The sequence below is a fragment of the Siphateles boraxobius genome, unplaced genomic scaffold, assembly GCF_051911475.1.
Source record: "Siphateles boraxobius isolate OS27281-9 unplaced genomic scaffold, OSU_SipBor_1 35, whole genome shotgun sequence".
Taxonomy (NCBI): domain Eukaryota; kingdom Metazoa; phylum Chordata; class Actinopteri; order Cypriniformes; family Leuciscidae; genus Siphateles; species Siphateles boraxobius.
Genome location: NW_027508975.1, coordinates 4,695,766 through 4,709,594, shown reverse-complemented (window position 1 = coordinate 4,709,594; position 13,829 = coordinate 4,695,766).

Here is a 13,829-nt window from a genome sequence, read left to right as displayed (position 1 = left end):
AATTCATATAGTTACTAGATGACAACCTGCCTGGAACCTTCTGCTCGGAGTTGTTCACTCCTTCGGATTCGGAATCATGCGGAACATTATTATTGGCAAACTGATTCTGTGTAATTTGCGTAATCAGTAGACATGCAAATAATGCAAAGGCCTAATTAATAAGCTTACAGTTTATTTTAGCTAGCACAGACTTGAATAACTAATCTAATACCCCGCTAAATAAACTGTCGTTTGATAATTTTTTGTAACGGTCGCCAGCTGGAGTGCCCTTGAAAGCCACCAGAGCGCACTCCACAACAGACTATTGTCACTCCCTCACAAACTACATTTCCCATAACTCACTGCCCGGACTCATCATCACTCATTGTTGTCACCTGTGTCTCATCTTCTTTGCTCATCGTATGTAAGATAAGCCTGGTTCTTTCTGTCATTTCCTGGGAAGTGTTTTATAGTGTCACATTGCAATTCCAAGCATTCTCCTGGTTTTCTTTATCTTGGTTTTCGATCTTCTGCTGAATGCTTTATCATAATTTTGCTGGAGACTTTTTACAAAGTTGGAGATCTCAAAAAACTATGGAGCCCGTAAAGGGATATGGTGGTGGGAAAAAAAAAATCTAATGAGATGGGAGGAAAAAAAAATCAGTCAGTGCTTTTGGGTTCTCTGGCAAATATTTTGCGTTCCCCTGAGAAACTTTGCGTTCGCTCGCCAAACGTTTTGCGTTCCCCTAAGCAACTGCAAAGTTTCTCTGCGTAACGCAAAAGTATTGACAATACATTTTTCCTCCATCTCATTTTTTTTCCTTCACCATGTCCCTTTAGGGGCTCTGTAGAAAACAGTTTGCAAGTTGAAATTACGAGTTCTGCGGAGACATGAGAGATTTTTACCAGTTGGACTCTCGTAATTACGGTAAATCCAACAGGGAGTTAACAAATAAATTAAATGGCAAATGGTGTAACAGGACAGAATTTTCTTTCACAGTTTTTATTTTGTGTTCATATGAGACTCCCAATGTGGTTTAGATGAATGGATTTATGGGAACTCTTCTTGTAATAAAAATGCCTTATTCAATAAAGGACAACCGACTCAAAGGAAAAACATGGTTTATCTCGACATCACCTTGTCTCAGACATATCAGGAGTCAATAATAACAACAATAATTCTTGATTATGACTTCACAAATCAAATCAAATCCAAACCATAACTTCAAAAAGGCATCACAGCAACAACAGATTAGCAAAAAGCACTAAGTGCATTTTCATGAGGCGTTAGTTGCCTTGTTTCTCATTCCGAAGGGTTTTGCTGTTTATTTCGGCCATGATCCTAAAGAAGACCTCAAGCTGTTTTAATATTGCTCTCACCTAACAGAATATCTAGGGGCTTGGCAGAACAATAATTTGTTATTGATTCAGTGGTACTATATTCACTAGAGATGCACATTGCGCTCATATAGGCTTAAACTAACACATTTCTACAAAGGAGAAGGAAAATAAAACTACATTGGCACTTTTGCACTGTGCTAAATGAGCATGCGGCAGTGTTAACGTGTCACGTTGAATGAACAGCATTTGGATGTACATGAGTCAGAACATGATGTATTTGTTTAATGTTAAATTAGCACAAATTTAAGTTTTAATAAACTGAGCGTGATTGTAACCGAGAGCATCCGCACATTCACATTTAAGTCTCGAAATATTCCCCAGAGATGTACATCCGCCCACATTCGCGACACAAAAGCTAGTGTCGAAAACAAGCACGTTGAAATTGGTTTCCGGTTCCCCTTCAGTGAACAAACATTTACACTTGAAACATTCAAGTAGTAGATCTTAAGCATATTTGCATGTTTCTCTCTCCGCTAATGATGTCAGATTGATGCACTGTCACTAAAGACGACATTTGCGAAGAAGCTAGTACACCATGTATGTCTTTTTCTATCTATCTCTAATTATCACAGGTGCAGGTGTCTGCGAGCACATTAGTGAATCTTAACACAGAGCGATGCACGAAAGCCTGAGGGGAAATCTGTGGCGCTAGTGAAGCGAAGGAGGAATGAATCAGAATAGTCATCTTAAACCTACATTATGGAAATTGGCTCGGTGGTTTGTTTCTCTGCAATTGTGTTTTTTTTTTTTTTTTTCTTGCATGTGAAGATTCAAAAAGAAAGGGTAAAAGAAGTTATCATTGTTGTTAATTGATTTGTGTGTATTCCCATGACACAGAGGCTATGAAAAGAGACATCACTGCTGCAAAGGAGACATAGTGATGCATCACTGCACCAAATGGGGCTATGGGAAAATAGTGAGCTCAAACAATAGGGCTCGATAGTACACAAGCAAAAGATCTATTGATGCTGACATTGAGTTTCGATTGTATTCAAATTCAATGCTGTTGCCTTTCTTTGAGGTATCCAAACACACATGTTGAAGTGAATTTACATGTCGCCTATTCTTGACAACTTTTTAAAGATGGAATTCATATTAATTACTTTTCTTTTTATTACTGTGTCACACTTAAGTTAAAACAGTGGTCAGTTTGAAATGATTTCACTTCTTTGGTGTACGAAAATGTGGTGTATTTCATTATACATAATTGTATGGTAAAACACTGTCAGATTTATGGGTTTTGACAGTACAGGTACATTCCCGGAAGTGTACACTGTAAAAAAAAAAAAAAAAACTCAGCTCATTATATTTGGTTCCCTATCAGGGAACTCGAGCTGCGTGACAACACTTTGGGAACGCCCCTGCGTGAGTGCGTCATGAAGCACGTAAGAAATCAGTCCAATGGCGAGACGGAACGTCATAGGTGGGTGACGTCATCGACCAGGAAACTATATAAGCACCCCAAAACACAAGCGCATCAGCTTCTGAGTCTTCAGCAAGCGCTCTGTGTATGAAAAAGTCTGTGTCTCAAGTGTTTTTGTCTGTCCTTAGAAATTGCTGGGCAGGAGTTTTTCACATATATATATATATATATATATATATATATATATATATATATAAAACTATAAAAGAGACAATATATATAATGGCTTACAAACAGCAGTTCAGAGAGTGTGTTCTTCCCTGCTCACGTTATATTACGGGTGGGGTCACACACACACAATCTGTGTGTTGTTTGTTTGAGAGTGCTGCATGCCCAGTCAGCTCTCGAGGGAGCTGATTGCGAGCATTGCGAGCGTTTGTCCATAAAAGCGCTCCGCTCCCGCCGAACCCTCTTCGAGGAGAGTGGTTCGGTGCGCGCTCCCCGCGGTTCAGGTCCCGCTGTTGCCGAGGCACAGCGAAGGCTTCAATCGTGGGGATCGCATATGGATCTATCAGCGGGGATTGAGACGGGCTCTGCCTTTTCTCAGCCCTTACCTGGTAGATCCAGTGCCTCAGATCCGGGTTCGGAAGCACGCGCTGCGGTTTCTTCCACCCGGGCTGAGGCATCATCATTTCAATTACCCAGTTCTGAGGAGCTGGATGTTGTCAGTATTGTGCGAAGGGCTTATGGAGGTTTTTGCTCGAGCTGTGTCAATATTAAGCATATAAATGGCCAACAGCTAGGCAGGAGTCTGTTACTGAATCTAAATTAGATGAGAGATTTCTCCCTTCCCGTGTTCTACCTCCACGCCGGTGCTTGTCGTTCTTTCATGATCTCCATTCTGAGGTTTCGAGATTATGGAAGAAGCCGGTTTCTTATAGAATTTTTTAGCCCTCTAACGTAAACATATTCTAATTTAACGGGGGCAAAATATTATGGCGCTATGCTTCGGTAGAAAAGACCCTTGCGTGCCATCTCTCTTCCGAGGCTGCTTCGTCATTTAGAGCACCGACTTTACCCCCAAGCTTAATGAAAAAAAAAAAGACGTGGTTTGAGAACTGCGTCAGGCTGCTTATTTTTCTCTGCGTGCAGCCTTGTTGGCCGCAGAGAGGCATTTATGGCTTAATTTTTCGACTATGAATAGAAAGAAAAAGCTTTCTTTTAGATGCTCCTCTCTCCCCTGTGGGGTTATTCGGTGACTCAGTTAATTCTGTCATTGATAAATTTCAGGAAGAAAGGAAACCGGCAGCAGTTTAAAAAAAAAAAAGTTTCTTCCATTTAAAGTTCACATCCCTGGGGCTGCTCGGCGGAGCAGCCATGGCCGTCTACGAGCTCTTCGCATAGGGTGCAGAAGTAGTGTGTCCCCCCTTGCTAGATAGTGGGACCAGGCGCGGCACCCTCAGCCAAAGCCTGCGGGCGGTAGAACTGATCTGAGGACAGTTATATTGGCGAAGAAGGCTTCAGCCAAGGAAAAGTCCTGACACTGAGGGTGGTCCCCACCGAGGGAGAAAGGTGTTCACCTCTTTTTACGGTGCCCGTTCTGACTCGGTGCCCTCAGGGGCCCGTTCTGCCAACCCCGCCTCTATGCCGGGGCGTAGACGGTCCCAGCGAGCGCTTTCCCGAGGGACGCTCGCTCCCTCTGAGGAGGGTCTCAGGGCATTCAAACCAGTTGTTCCCTGCCGGTGCGCCGTTACAGGGCACTGTGTTTGCTGCTCAAGTTATACCTGAGGCCAGTCTCGAGGGACTGGCACCCTTATTAGAATTTCTGGCAGGGTGGAAAAGCCTTCCAAAAATATCTCTATGGTCCTGCAGACAGTAGAAAAAGGTTATACAATCTAATTCAGGTATCTTCCACCAAAATTCAGAGGGGTTCTGCCCACAGTGGTGGGCCCCGAGCAGGCCCTGGTAATGGAACAAGAGGTGAAAATGCTCCTTCAAAAGGAGGCTATAGAACGGGTTCCTCCTCCCAGTTTGGAGCTAGGTTATAACAGCCGATGTTTCATCGTTCCAAAGAAGGATGGGGGGGTTGCATCCAATTTAAGATCTGAGCCCATTAAATCGCTTGGTAGGGAAGCTCGAATTTAAGGCGAGACACTACAGGTGAATAGGGTATTTTTTTTAACTAGCAGATATCACCATGAAACTTTGCCAGTTGATTACCTACATTAAGATGAGAAAAAAATGTATTACAAGTTTTCTGGAATTTAATGTTTAAATATGCAAATTAGACATTATCTAATTAAATATGCGCAAATCTGTAAATCAGGCTAAGAATAATATATTTACAAATCCCTCTGTAAATGTCTTCATAATATAACTAGGTACAAGACTGGAAAGTTTGGTGTATATAGGTGCTACTGACGTGGAGATTTCGGACTTGGAGTGAGAGAGAAAAGTAATTTTGAGAAAACGGGCTTTAAAGAATTAGCATCAGCCAATGAGATCGCGCATTTAGAGTAAAATCCCCCCTTTTACTTTCGCGATTGGTTGCTGATAAAAAGGAAATGACCATATTTGGATCCGGCAGTATTGTACAGCAGAGAGCAAGCTTTCTAACGGTGTGTGTGATGACAGAGTGCAGATCGCGATCGCGGAGCAGAAGGATGATTTATAACGACAACTTTTGATGAGTTTATGAGAAATCTACAGACGCAAACAGGCAAAGTGTAGTAAAATAAAGACCTAAATGTGTATTTCTGACTTTTTTTCACCACAAGTCTGAAAGAAGACATGTTATTGAAGACAAATATCCTAAAATCTCAAAATTGACCAGTGAAAAAAAAACGATGTTTTTGCCTACCGTGTCTCGCCTTAAGATGCTCACTATTAAGCAGATCGTGTCACAAATCAGGTCCGAGGGCTGGTTTGTCACGATAGATCTAAGGACGCATACGTCAACATTTCCATCCTCCTGTTCCTGAGGTTCGCTTTCGGGGGCGAAGCGCGCCAATATCGGGTTCTTCCGTTCAGCCTAGCACTGTCTCCTCGATCTGTCAAGAAATGCATGGATACAGCTCGGGCTCCGCTGCGACTCCAGGGCATCCGCATTTTAAACTATATTGACGATTGGTTGATTCTGGCTCAATCGGCGCTTCAGGCGATTCCGCATCGAGATGTCGTTCTCGCCCATATCAAAAAGTTGGGGTTGAGGCTCAACGCCAAGAAGAGTGCGCTTTCTCCAGTACAGAGGACCACTTTTCTGGGCGTGGTTTGGGATTCGACGTCGATGCAGGCACGTCTGTCTCCTGCTCGTACAGCTTCGATTCTCTTAGCCGTCAAACAGGCAAAGCTAGGCCAGTCACTCACTGTAAAAGATTATCAGAGAATTCTGGGTCTGATGGCAGCAGCATCCAACGTTATACCTTGTGGCCTGCTGTACATGAGACCACTGCAGAGGTGGCTCAGGACCAAGGGGTTCTCCCCGAGGGGAAACCCGCTCCGCAAGCTCAGGGTCACGCGACGGTGTCTCCGTGCTCTGGCTATGTGGAAAGAACCTTGGTTCCTGTCCCTAGGTCCTGTGTTGGGGGCTCCGTATCGTCGTGTAACACTAACGACGGACGCCTCTCTCACAGGCTGGGGGGCGATCATGAGTGTTCGCTCGGCTCAGGGTCTGTGGCAGGACCATCATCTTCATTGGCACATAAATTGTCTAGAAATGATGGGGGTGTTTCAGGCTCTGAAACACTTCCTCCCAGACCTGAGAGCTCACCATGTTCTTGTCCGGTCGGACAACACATCGGGGGTCTCTTATATAAACCATCAGGGGGGTCTGCGTTCGCGCCCGTTATACAAGCTGGCTCGCCAGATCCTTCTATGGTCCCAGGGGAAGCTTCTTTCATTGAGGGCGATGTATATCCCGGGGTATTTGAATCAGGGGCAGACATCCTGTCGAGGCAGGGGACGAGGTCCGGGGAGTGGAGACTCCACCCCAAGGTGGTGGAGCTCCTATGGAAACATTTCGGTCGTGCCGAGGTAGACCTATTTGCATCCAGGGAAACATCACACTGCCAACTGTGGTTTTCCCTAAGTCCTCCAGCCCCTCTGGGGTTGGACGCTATGGTACAGGGGTGCCCGAGGTCATGCCTGTACGCATTTCCCCCGATTGCTCTGCTCCCAGGAGTTCTGGAGAGGGTTCGCCGGGACTGGGTCAGTCTACTGTTGGTAGCCCCGTACTGGCTGGTCCGAGTTTGGTTTGCGGACCTAATATCTCTCCTCGTCGGCTCTCCTCTGGAGAGTCCGATCAGGAGGGACCTTCTCAGGCGAGATTCACCCCCGCCCAGATCTACGGAGGTTGTGGGCTTGGCCTCTGAGGGGGCCAAGCTTATAGAATCTGGTCTCTCGACTGAGGTTGTGGAGACCATCCTCCACTCCAGAGCTCCGGCCACTAGGAAATCATATGCCTTGAGGAGGAATATGTTCACCTCTTGGTGTGAGGAACACCAGTTGGACCAAGTTAACTGCCTGGTGGGTGCAGTGCTGGTTTCCCTTCAGGAGCGTTTCTCCCCAGGGTTATCCCACTCCACACTGAAGGTGTACGTGGCGGCCTAGTGGAGCCTCTCTCGGGAGACACCCACTTATAACTCGTTTCCTTCGTGGCACTTTGAGGCTGAGGCCAGCAGTTCGCACAAGGGTGCCGACCTGGGACCTTGTGGTTGTTCTAGAAGGTCTCTCTCTAGCACCGTTCGAGCCCATTGAAGAAGTTTCTGAGAAGTTCGTTACTCTAAAAACTATCTTTCTTCTTGCTATCTCTTCTTTAAAAAGAAGGAGATTTTCAAGCTCTATCGGTATCTCCCTCGTGCTTGGAATTCTCGCCTGGCATGGTAGAAGCTTTTCTCCATCCTAAACCGGGCTATGTTCTTAAGGTCCCAACTAATACTGGTACGCCTATTGTACTGCCAGCCTTCTGTCCTCCTCCTTTGACGTCGGACCAAGAGAAACTAAATCTGCTCTGCCCAGTTAGGGCTCTAGATGCTTACATCCACAGAGCTGCCCTGTGGAGGAAATGTGAACAACTGTTCATTTGTTTTGGACCCCCTAGGAAGGGCTGTCCCGCATCTAAGCAGAGGTTGAGCAAGTGGGTGGTCGAGGCCATCTCACTTGCCTACGAGTCCGTCGGTCAGCCTTCTCCTTTGGCTGTCCGGGCTCATTCAACCAGGAGTATGGCTGCCTCTAAGGCTATTTTGTCAGGAGTATCTATTCAGGATGTTTGCGATGCGGCAGGATGGTCATCACCGCATACATTCGTTAAGTTTTATCATCTTGACTACAGCTCCACTCCAGGGGCGCAGGTGCTTTCGTCCAAATGTGCGCTCTGACTTCACACGACGGACACTTGCTCGTATGGCAGCGTTGGTATTAGCGTTCCCAAAGCGTTGTCACGCAGCTCGAGTTCCCTGATAGGGAACGTCTCTGGTTACGTATGTAACCCTAGTTCCCTGAAGGGAACGAGACGCTGCGTGTCTTTGCCATACTCACAGCATGCCTGCGAGCACTTGCTTCAGTCTTATCAGAAGCTGATGCGCTTGTGTTTTGGGGTGCTTATATAGTTTCCTGGTCGATGACATCACCCGCCTATGACGTTCCGTCTCGCCATTGGACTGATTTCATACGTGCTTCATGACGCATTCACGCAGGGGCGTTCCCAAAGCATCTCGTTCCCTTCAGGGAACTAGGGTTACATACGTAACCAGAGACGTTTCTTTTTGCATGAGTTTCCAGCAATATGTAGAATTTTGTGATTTTAAAAATATACCAATCATCCTAAGCTTTGCCTAGCTCTTGCATGTCCTGAAATCAGCTCATAAACCTTAAACGTTTTAAATGATAATAACAAGTTCTTAAATGTGGAGAGACAAAATGTTGAGGATTTTGTTTCTATTGCTTTTACAAAAATTTAATTTGCTAACAGCTTTCAGAAAAGTAAATAAATAAACAAAGATAGGGAATTTATCTTTGCAGTGTTCCCATAGACTGGTAACACTGTCCTGGGCCATGTGATGAAGGGGTCACTAAGGTTCTCTATGTCAGTCTTTCCCAATCTCTTTTGGTCCATGAACTCCCAGTATCCTAATCCTAAGGCTCAACGCAGAAATGTGTATATATTCATATAATAGGGGATTTCATTTAGCATGTCACTCCTTTTAATGAGTCACTAGAGCCTGTTTGTCTTTCAGAACTTTTAACATTTCTCAGAGCAATTATGGAAAAACTTTCTAAATAAATACCTAACAGTTAATTTATTTATCAAAGCCATAAGAGACATTTAACAAAAGTAAAGTTTTTACACTCGTTGTATGATGAAATTGAATTGTCACTGAAGTGCAATAAAAATGAAATATAACCCATGAGACCAGACATTATTTGTCCTAATATGCTTTTTTGTACAATTTCAAGTTTCTTTAATGTGCAATGTGGCTGTTTGAGCATGATAAAGGCCTGCAAAGTTGCAAAGCACAAAGTCACTCCAAATGGATTTATTCTCTATATCAGTGCACACTGTTCCTGAACTCCCTGAAACGCTTCAAATGTTGACTTGAGTTTTCTTCCAGGACTGCACATATCACAATGTTCCATCATTTAAATAATTCCTACCTAAGGCATTTGCAGAAAAGGTGCGAGGGCTGGTTGAGTTAGCTAGTAGTGTTTTGAAATTGGCGGTTATGGTAAGGGGTGTGGCATTTTCCAAACACGCTCAAAGTGAATGACCAATCACAACACACTGGTAGTCGACCAATCAGAGGACGATGAGCTTTTTTATGGAAGGAGAGGCTTCATAGAGACAGGAACTGATAGAGCATTAAGGTGATGGTACACAGGGCAACTTTTTGAGCAATGTTGCTGGGCAATCTTGCAGAGCGATTGTTGCTTGGACACTTTCCCATTGAAAATTGGGAAATACATTTCCATCTGGATAATTTAGATCGGTCGTGGGCCCTGTGTCTCATCTGGTTGCTCGTTGATGGCAACATTGACAAGCAATATTGCTCAAAAAGTTGCCCTGTGTATCATCACCTTTACTGAAAGACTGGGAAGAGAGAAGCTGCAAAAATGACAAATATGTGAAAAAATATGGTGTTTTTGAACATTCAAGCATGAAAAACTATTTTCACATTTAAGACTTTAAAAAAGGGCATGATAGGTACACTGCAAGGCTTTATTTTAGTATTGCAAATCTGCATTGAAATTCAATTGAGAATCATACAATCTGCCCTTGTAATACAATTTTTTTTTACAGAAACTTGTGGAGTTCATGAGAGTGCTCGGGTGCTGCTACAATTAAAGCATCACACACACACACACACACACACACACATATATATTGTATATATATTCAAATTGTCACTCACATTATTGTGATGCACATCATTTAATAATATATAAAATACATTAAATCAGAAAAAAATTATTAAAACATTTATTAGCGTACTTGTGGACCTCACTGTATCTTTTTTCAAATGTCATTAAATTTACTTTTTTTTTTTTGACGTTGCACATCGTGATTAATGATCACGATATTAATCGTGATAGTTATGATAATACCCTGACCAATCAAATTTATTTATTTACAATATATTTTTGTATTTTATAGGTATCTTTCAAAATACCCCTGGACACTGCTTAAATACCCCCTAGGGTACATGGTTGGGAATCACTGCTCTATGGTAAAGTCTATACTCATCGGGTCCCGGGGGAGAGAACCCCACAGAAAGCAGAATCTGCCTTTGACATTCTGCAAATATAGTATGATGGAATTCTTCATCACACGCTACTGATGTTTGATTTATGACCTTACACAGCAAACAGAATATTGAGGACCCTGCCAAAACTGTTATTTTCACATCATTCAATCCTCCGTTTTCATAAAGTATTGAATCAATAACCCACACTGTGGAAAGATGTGGATTTTCATTCTCTCTCTCCCTCCTTTTTTTTTTTTTTTTTTTTTTTTTTTTTTAAAGTTCTATACCCAAGGGCACAGGAAGGTCTGCTGTACCTTCTGCTTTGGGAATAATGCCTCACTTTTGAAATGCAGGCTGAGTGTGTCTAAGGCGTACCTGTCAGTCACAAACCCAGAGGTGCAATCTCCACTCTTCTTTTTTACCTCTCCCTCCCCATCTTCCTCTCCCCCTTCACTTCTTTATCATCTCACATGGATAAAACGAGTAAAGAAGAAGAAGAAGTCAAGTGAAGCCACAAGAGCTGCTCCTCAGTAAGACCGATTCCAACATCTCATTTGCAGTGTTTGCTGATTTCCACATCCCTGTAATCTCGCTCCCACAATTCCCAGGAAAGAGGAAATGCAGATTATAAGCACAGATCACAGACGGTGTTGGAGAAGCTGTTGTACCATATCAAGCTAATTGTGCTTTCCATACTTTGGTGGCCATATTTTATTTTTTTCTTGAAGCATTACAGGAACAAGAGTTAGTCTGTAGAATTTCACACAGGGAGTTGAACTATTTCACAGAATATTACTACAACTATGAGGGTTTTAATCAATAGTATTTGCTTCTATTGAAACCGTTATCCGACATTTATTTCAACTTTTTTTTTTAAAACAATTGTTCAACAGCGGAATTCGTCATTTACCATGATGATGTACAGAAAATTGAATCAATCAGAGAGTCGAGACAAGCAAAATGCGTCCTCCAATTAAAGTCCCTGTAAAGGCAATTAAAAAAAAAAATTTAACACATTATAAATGTTAGAAATTTATGGCTAAAACATATTACAAAGACTGTGAACTGTGAAGTACTGAATTGTGGAGTTAGACCGTTAAACAGTTTTTCACCATTGCTATTCTCCGGATTTTTTGGGCGGGTCTAAAACGGGGCTCGATGACGCACTGGAGTGCCTGAGCTCCGGGACACGCCCCTACTTGATGACGCACTAGAGCCACTGAGGCTGGCCGCTCCACTAACAATATAAATAGAGCACATTCGCATCAGTTTGGCGCTCAATCGCGAGTTACTGTCAGTACTATTATAGTTACTACAGCATACAGTTTGCTAGTTATGTCTTCGTCACGGAAATGCGCACTACCTGGATGCGATCATATACAAAACAGATCGGTGTCCTTATTTAAATTTCCTAAAAACGATCACATTAAGAAGAGGTGGATTCATTTTGTGAAGAGCCACCTTGATGGAGAGCTGAGGATCACCACCAAAACCCGCCTCTGTAGTGATTATTTTACATGGGATAGTTTTATAAACTTTCGTCGGAGACAACTTGGATTCACTGATAATCCGCTGTTACTGTTGAATGGGGCCGAACCGATTATCTCCCGCCTCGGCCTTCATCCTCCCGTCGCGCCGACAACTGGTGCCATCATCGGCAGTGCGTGCCCACCAATGAGTGTAAGTTTGTGTGCTTATGTTATAACGTTAATTAACCTAATAAGCTGCTAGGAGCATCCATTCCGGCTGAAGCGGGTGACAGTATAGTGTGGTAACGGCAGCTTTACCGCGAGTGGGCGTGGTTTCAGCGCAGCCAGCGGACACGCCCCCAGCGTTTGAGAGCAGAGACTACTGCTCATTTTTTCAAATGTTTGTTATTTTATGTACTTGCCAGCTTTTTTTTATCATTCAAATTTGGCTGGGTGGCTAATAACACATTTTTCTGTTATATGACAATCTCAGAACACATACTTAATTTTGACTTTACAGGGACTTTAAGCACTGCAAATGATGAAATCTCTCTACACTCTCAAAAATACTTTGTTTATATATATATATATATATATATATAAAGACTTTTTCGAAATCCGTATAGGAGAAATGAATGGAAACAATTCTTCCACAACCAACGCCGCTGAAAAAGTGGATAGGCACTGTTGCACTTAGAGGACATATGCTGCATCCCAAATCGCCTACCTATACTATGCCCAAAAAAGTATGTACTGTTTTTGTGAAGTAAAAATTACATACATTTGAGTGTGTAGCAGAATAGTCAGCAAGCTTTAAGACATACTACTTCATCATTGTTGTGCCTTTAACTGACCACTCTGTCACTTAGTGACGTACATCCTGTCACTGTTTAAACGGCCCTATCAATCATCTTATCATAGTTACAATCATCCACTTTTAATTTCCCACTGTATCAGAGAGAAATGTAGTAGCATGACCTGCCAGTCATGGATCTTTCATGTGAAAAACTCTCCTCATGTGTTTGCAACAACAACAACAACAATAAAAATAATAAGTTTAATTTAATCCAGAGCTCAAAGCGCTTTACAATCAAAATATAAACACAACAAAACAGGAAAATACAAGAAACAATGCTGTATACATATCAAAAATTACAGACAGTAATGGTATTGGAATCAAATGCATAGTCCGGAGTAAGAAATATACAATTATCTGACCAAAAGTCCATGCAGCATGAGCAGTAGAGTAAAAATGTAGTATTTTTATAAAAGCTCACAATGCTGTTGCAGATTAAATTTAATGTGGATAACACTGAATAAATAACTTTGAGAGAATGGGAAATAGGATACAGCAATATTGTTTTCATTTGTCATGCATAAATTTGTCCTACCAATGAGGTGTATCTGTGTAACTGGTCCTACTCAACCCACTCCAAGCAGGATTCAAACCTGAGTCTCCGGCGTGGGAGGCGGGTGCGCTAACAAGGACGCTGAAGACCGAAGCCTCTAACATCAGTCGGCAGTGCGCCTCTCGAGGCCAGGGAAGTGAGGTTTAAACACAAAGCTCTTACTGGCCTCTGTTACACTCACTCCCATCTGGGTCATGGCAATTAAAAGTAAATGTCATACTCAACCTGCTCCGAGCAGGATTCAACCTTCGGGTCTCCGGCGTAGGAGGCGGGTGCGCTTACTATGATGCTAAAGACCGCAGTGTCAGTCAGCCTCTTTGACGCCAAGGGTGTGAGGTTTACACACACAGCTCTTACTGGCCTATGTTACATCTGCATGAGTTTGTTGTGTTCGGAATAACTTGAAAGCCTTGTAGAGTTTGATCCTCAGTTGTGTAGTGTATAATGGCCAGTTTTTTTTCTATAACCA